Below are 6,741 nucleotides of genomic sequence, written 5' to 3'. Positions count from 1 at the left end.
CGATGCCTCCTAATAATTCGCTTATTTCATTTTGCTGAAAAAATATCATTTTATTTTAAAACTAAAAACAAAAACACTGTTCATTTGCTACAAATATTTCTTTCCTTCTTTTTGGTTTTTACTTATATGTATTTATGCAACATTTGATTTGATTCCGTTTTTTATTCGAAAACCTTTTTCAAAACAAAACAAACTAAAAATACAACCAAATTAAACATGCGAAAATTGTTTATTAATTTTCCCAACCTAAAATTAAAAAAAATACTAAAAAAAAAACACAAAAACAACTAATTGTAACAAAAAACTATAAAAATTTTAACATTAAAAACTAATGACTTGACTGTGATTCAAAATGACTGATTGACATCTTAATATACAACAAACAACAACAATCTGTGATACTTCAATATCGGGTGATAATACAATTTATTAAATAACAACAACCAACCATCCATCCATCCATCGTTACATTGCTACAGTGCTGCCTGCACTTCCTGTAACATTCCGTTGCATGAATGATAAGTTACGTGTGGATCAACGTATAACACGTTTCGTTTTACCCATTGGCTGTAATGTCAATATGGATGGTACTGCTCTATTCATTCTCAATTGCTTCGATATTTATTGCTCAAATGAGTGGCATGACTTTGGGTTTTGGTGAACTTGTCACGGTACTCTTGACATCGACAGCAGCCTCTATGAGTTCGGCCAGCGTTCCCAGTGCTGCTTTGGTTTTATTGTTGGTGGTTTTGACAGCAATCGATGCACCGGTTCAGGATGTAACACTACTATTTGCCGTTGATTGGTTTGTGTAAGTATTAACAATTTTTGGAAATGTGAGTTTTAAAGTATGTGGGTGAAGTTAAAATATTTTTTGGATGTAGAATTTATAGTTTATCAAAATTAAGTAATTTGTTAAATTCTGTAATTTAGTTCAGTTCTAGTTCAGTTCTAGTTCAGTTCTAGTTCAGTTCTAGTTCAGTTCTAGTTCAGTTCTAGTTCAGTTCTAGTTCAGTTCTAGTTCAGTTCTAGTTCAGTTCTAGTTCAGTTCTAGTTCAGTTCTAGTTCAGTTCTAGTTCAGTTCTAGTTCAGTTCTAGTTCAGTTCTAGTTCAGTTCTAGTTCAGTTCTAGTTCAGTTCTAGTTCAGTTCTAGTTCAGTTCTAGTTCAGTTCTAGTTCAGTTCTAGTTCAGTTCTAGTTCAGTTCTAGTTCAGTTCTAGTTCAGTTCTAGTTCAGTTCTAGTTCAGTTCTAGTTCAGTTCTAGTTCAGTTCTAGTTCAGTTCTAGTTCAGTTCTAGTTCAGTTCTAGTTCAGTTCTAGTTCAGTTCTAGTTCAGTTCTAGTTCAGTTCTAGTTCAGTTCTAGTTCAGTTCTAGTTCAGTTCTAGTTCAGTTCTAGTTAGTTCTGGTTCAGTTCTAGTTCAGTTCTAGTTAGGTTCTGGTTCAGTTCTAGTTCAGTTCTAGTTCAATTCTAGTTCAGTTCTAGTTCAGTTCTAGTTCAGTTCTAGTTCAGTTCTAGTTCAGTTCTAGTTCAGTTCTAGTTCAGTTCTAGTTCAGTTCTAGTTCAGTTCTAGTTCAGTTCTAGTTCAGTTCTAGTTCAGTTCTAGTTCAGTTCTAGTTCAGTTCTAGTTCTAGTTCAGTTCTAGTTCAGTTCTAGTTCAGTTCTAGTTCAGTTCTAGTTCAGTTCTAATTCAGTTCTAGTTCAGTTCAGTTCTAGTTCAGTTCTAGTTCAGTTCTAGTTCAGTTCTAGTTCAGTTCTAGTTCAGTTCTAGTTCAGTTCTAGTTCAGTTCTAGTTCAGTTCTAGTTCAGTTCTAGTTCAGTTCTAGTTCAGTTCTAGTTCAGTTCTAGTTCAGTTCTAGTTCAGTTCTAGTTCAGTTCTAGTTCAGTTCTAGTTCAGTTCTAGTTCAGTTCTAGTTCAGTTCTAGTTCAGTTCTAGTTCAGTTCTAGTTCAGTTCTAGTTCAGTTCTAGTTAGTTCTAGTTCTAGTTCGTTCTAGTTTCAGTTAGTTCAGTTCTAGTTCAGTCTAGTTCAGTTCTAGTTCAGTTCTAAGTTCAGTTCTAGTCAGTTCTAGTTCAGTTCTAGTTCAGTTCTAGTTCATTCTAGTTCAGTTCTAGTTCAGTTCCTAGTTCCGTTCAGTTCAGTTCTAGTTCAGTTCTAGTCAGTTCAGTTCAGTCTAGTTCAGTTCTAGTTCAGTCTAGTCAGTTCAGTTCAGTTCTAGTTCAGTTCTAGTTCAGTTCTAGTTCAGTTCTAGTCAGTTCTAGTTCAGTTCTAGTTCAGTTCTAGTTCAGTTCTAGTTCAGTTCTAGTTCAGTTCTAGTTCAGTTCTAGTTCAGTTCTAGTTCTCAGTTCTAGGTTCAGTTCTAGTTCAGTTCTAAGTTCAGTTCTAGTTCAGTTCTAGTTCAGTTCTAGTTCAGTTCTAGTCAGTTTCTAGTTCAGTTCTAGTTCAGTTCTAGTTCAGTTCTAGTCAGTTCTAGTTCAGTTCTAGTTACAGTTCTAGTTCAGTTCTCTAGTTCAGTTCTAGTTCAGTTCTAGTTCAGTTCTAGTTCAGTTCTAGTTCAGTTCTAGTTCAGTTCTAGTTCAGTTCTAGTTCAGTTCTAGTTCAGTTCTAGTTCAGTTCTAGTTCAGTTCTAGTTCAGTTCTAGTTCAGTTCTAGTTCAGTTCTAGTTCAGTTCTAGTTCAGTTTAGTTCAGTTCTAGTTCAGTTCTAGTTCAGTTCTAGTTCAGTTCTAGTTCAGTTCTAGTTCAGTTCTAGTTCAGTTCTAGTTCAGTTCTAGTTCAGTTCTAGTTCAGTTCTAGTTCAGTTCTAGTTCAGTTCTAGTTCAGTTCTAGTTCAGTTCTAGTTCAGTTCTAGTTCAGTTCTAGTTCAGTTCTAGTTCAGTTCTAGTTCAGTTCTAGTTCAGTTCTAGTTCAGTTCTAGTTCAGTTCTAGTTCAGTTCTAGTTCAGTTCTAGTTCAGTTCTAGTTCAGTTCTAGTTCAGTTCTAGTTCAGTTCTAGTTCAGTTCTAGTTCAGTTCTAGTTCAGTTCTAGTTCAGTTCTAGTTCAGTTCTAGTTCAGTTCTAGTTCAGTTCTAGTTCAGTTCTAGTTCAGTTCTAGTTCAGTTCTAGTTCAGTTCTAGTTCAGTTCTAGTTTAGTTCTAGTTAAGTTCTAGTTCAGTTCTAGTTAAGTCACATTTAGTTCACTCCTTCTTCTTATAAATATGTACTAATCTTCACAATTTCAATCTTTTCAGCGATCGCATACGTACTACAAATAATATGCTGGGAGATTGTTATACTGCTGCAGTCGTTGAGGAACTTTCACGTAAAGAATTAATGGCACTCGATGCTGCTGTACTCTATCAGGTAATATTTGAAGTGTTTTTTAAACTTGAAAAAACAATTTAAAAAAAGTGAAGTATTTTTTGATGAAATAAAAAATTAAATAAAAATCTTCAACAGAATAATATTCTGTAATTCACTAAAAACGTATACCGCTTACAGATAAACGTAACAAGCTAGAGGTGCCTTAGAATCAACAGTATTTCTCTAATTATTGAAATAATCTTAAATCCCTAAGAAATGTTGGATTTACTAATAATGTTTTTTGTTTACATTTTTTTACATTTGACATTTTGCGTTTCTATGTGTGTGTTGGCGCGTACAGGAAATTCCCATTAGTACTCCAAATGGTCATGTCAGTTTAGAAGGACAAACTGAATTGGATAGTAATTGTACTATACCGGATGCTGTTATCGTTGATATGAATGTGGTTATTAACAAAGTCCATCAGCAACAACAACAACAGCAGCAGCAGCAGCAGCAACAACAACAACATCATAATGGTCATGCAAATAATAAAATTTAAAAGCGATACAATATTGAGCGAAGCAGAAAGAAAGCAAAAAGAAAATTTAACAATATTTTTTATTAAGGCAAACAACTAATTAATATTTTAAAGGCAAAAGATAATAACTAATTAATCATTATTATTAAGATTTAGTAAAGATGGTAGTGTTCCAGTATAAACCATATGAAAAAAAAAATTCAAATATTTAAACTGTCAATTTTTAAAACACCACAAAACACAAACAAACAACAATATTAACGACATTTAATTAGAAAAAAAAAAAAAAAAAAAAAAAAATCAAACATATTATCATATATAGAATGATCATCATTGGCTCCTTAGAAAAAAAGACTTAAACAATTTTTAATCCCTTTTCCAAACAATAATAAAAACTCAAAAAATAAATTTAACAAAACTTAAAGCCAGACTGTTATTTTAACCAAACAAAATAAATTAAACAATATTCCAGTTCAGTATAGATTTTTAACAAATTTTATTAAATTATATCAATAACCCACCAAAATCTATTTGTATTTAAACTTAACAAAATATGAATAAAAACTCCTTTTGAATCAAAAATAAAACAATTTTTTAAAAAACCCAAGAAAATTTTCCAAAAAAAATTTTATATTTTAAATGTAATGAAAAAAATTAAATTAAACATTTGTGATGTTTTAACTACAACAATTTAGCAACAAGAAAAAACACACCCATATGTATTTCAAACACTAATTTCTAGCACTTTAAATTTTTCATTTAATATATATATTTATACCTTTACTAATTTTAAAATTAAGTCTTAATTTTGTTGCTCTAAACTAACAAAATAAAATTGTAAAAATTTGTATTTCCTTAATAATTTTTTCAAGTTAATTTTATAAATAACTTAAACATGTTTTTTACATTAAAAAAAAAAAAACACACAATCTGCTAAAAGGGTTGTAACTAAAGAATTTAATTCTTTTAGTTTATTTGCTTATTAAGTTTTAGTTATAGTGTTTTTTTTTCATAAAAACAAACAAAACATTTGCTTTGAAATCAGTTTAAAATCACCTAAAATTATTACCAAAAAATCACAACATATTGATAAAGTTTCTATGTGTTATTAAGACAAAACCGATTAAACCAAATTATACTTATAATAGTAAACAAAATAAATAATCACATTTTTTAAAGTAGACTGATAGTAAATTAGTATTTAACAATATAAAATATTTGTATGCAAAAAAAAAAAAAAAATTATGAGAAAAAACTAACAAAAATATTATTAAAAAAAAGAAGAACTTATCATATAAAGAAAAATAAATGTATTCAAACTGAAAATATCAAATTGAGAAAGAATAGAAATGTTGTTTTATTAAAAAAAAAAATAATGAAGTCGATTTTTAAAAGAAAAATATTGATTTTATCATTCGTTATATTTAACATCTCATGGTAAAACGTCCTCACTTTATTATATATTTGGTAATATGTGACGTATACGTTATATTAATTTTTATATGGATGGTGATGGAGGGTGTAACACCAAGAAGAAAGTATATACCTAGCAAAGTTATTACTCGGTAATCAATTGCACTAACCTGAATTCTGCATTATTTTTAAGTTCACTTCTAAAACCACTATATGACAAACAATAAAATAATAACGAACTAGAGGCCCCGGTTCGTATTTTGTGTGATACATTTTTTTTGCAACACCCTACTTGTAAGTACCTACTTACGCCTTATATGCAAGCGAGCGTTATATACAACTAGTCTATAGTCTAGTCTATAGTCTAGTCTATAGTCTAGTCTATAGTCTAGTCTATAGTCTAGTCTATAGTCTAGTCTATAGTCTAGTCTATAGTCTAGTCTATAGTCTAGTCTATAGTCTAGTCTATAGTCTAGTCTATAGTCTAGTCTATAGTCTAGTCTATAGTCTAGTCTATAGTCTAGTCTATAGTCTAGTCTATAGTCTAGTCTATAGTCTAGTCTATAGTCTAGTCTATAGTCTAGTCTATAGTCTAGTCTATAGTCTAGTCTATAGTCTAGTCTATAGTCTAGTCTATAGTCTAGTCTATAGTCTAGTCTATAGTCTAGTCTATAGTCTAGTCTATAGTCTAGTCTATAGTCTAGTCTATAGTCTAGTTATAGTCTAGTCTATAGTCTAGTCTATAGTCTAGTCTATAGTCTAGTCTATAGTCTAGTCTAGTCTAGTCTATAGTCTAGTCTATAGTCTAGTCTATAGTCTAGTCTATAGTCTAGTCTATAGTCTAGTCTATAGTCTAGTCTATAGTCTAGTCTATAGTCTAGTCTATAGTCTAGTCTATAGTCTAGTCTATAGTCTAGTCTATAGTCTAGTCTATAGTCTAGTCTATAGTCTAGTCTATAGTCTAGTCTATAGTCTATAGTCTAGTCTATAGTCTAGTCTATAGTCTAGTCTATAGTCTAGTCTATAGTCTAGTCTATAGTCTAGTCTATAGTCTAGTCTATAGTCTAGTCTATAGTCTAGTCTATAGTCTAGTCTATAGTCTAGTCTATAGTCTAGTCTATAGTCTAGTCTATAGTCTAGTCTATAGTCTAGTCTATAGTCTAGTCTATAGTCTAGTCTATAGTCTAGTCTATAGTCTAGTCTATAGTCTAGTCTATAGTCTAGTCTATAGTCTAGTCTATAGTCTAGTCTATAGTCTAGTCTATAGTCTAGTCTATAGTCTAGTCTATAGTCTAGTCTATAGTCTAGTCTCTAGTATAGTCTATAGTCTAGTCTATAGTCTAGTCTATAGTCTAGTCTATAGTCTAGTCTATAGTCTAGTCTATAGTCTAGTCTATAGTCTAGTCTATAGTCTAGTCTATAGTCTAGTCTATAGTCTAGTCTATAGTCTAGTCTATAGTCTAGTCTATAGTCTAGTCTATAGTCTAGTCTATAGTCTAGTCTATAGTCTAG

The 6,741-nt window shown here is 30.8% G+C and overlaps 1 pseudogene; it reads left to right on the top strand.

Annotated features, from left to right (window-relative positions):
* The window catches only part of LOC119612609, a 22,371-nt pseudogene extending 18,255 nt beyond the window's left edge, over positions 1 to 4,116 (top strand).
* Positions 4,117 to 6,741: the final 2,625 nt, after the last annotated feature.

This window comes from Lucilia sericata, unplaced genomic scaffold, assembly GCF_015586225.1.
Source record: "Lucilia sericata isolate MDLA Ls3-8-SP2 unplaced genomic scaffold, ASM1558622v1 Contig001760F_arrow, whole genome shotgun sequence".
Classification (NCBI taxonomy): domain Eukaryota; kingdom Metazoa; phylum Arthropoda; class Insecta; order Diptera; family Calliphoridae; genus Lucilia; species Lucilia sericata.
Note: the sequence above shows the minus strand (reverse complement) of the source record. Positions and strands in the feature narration are given on the sequence as shown.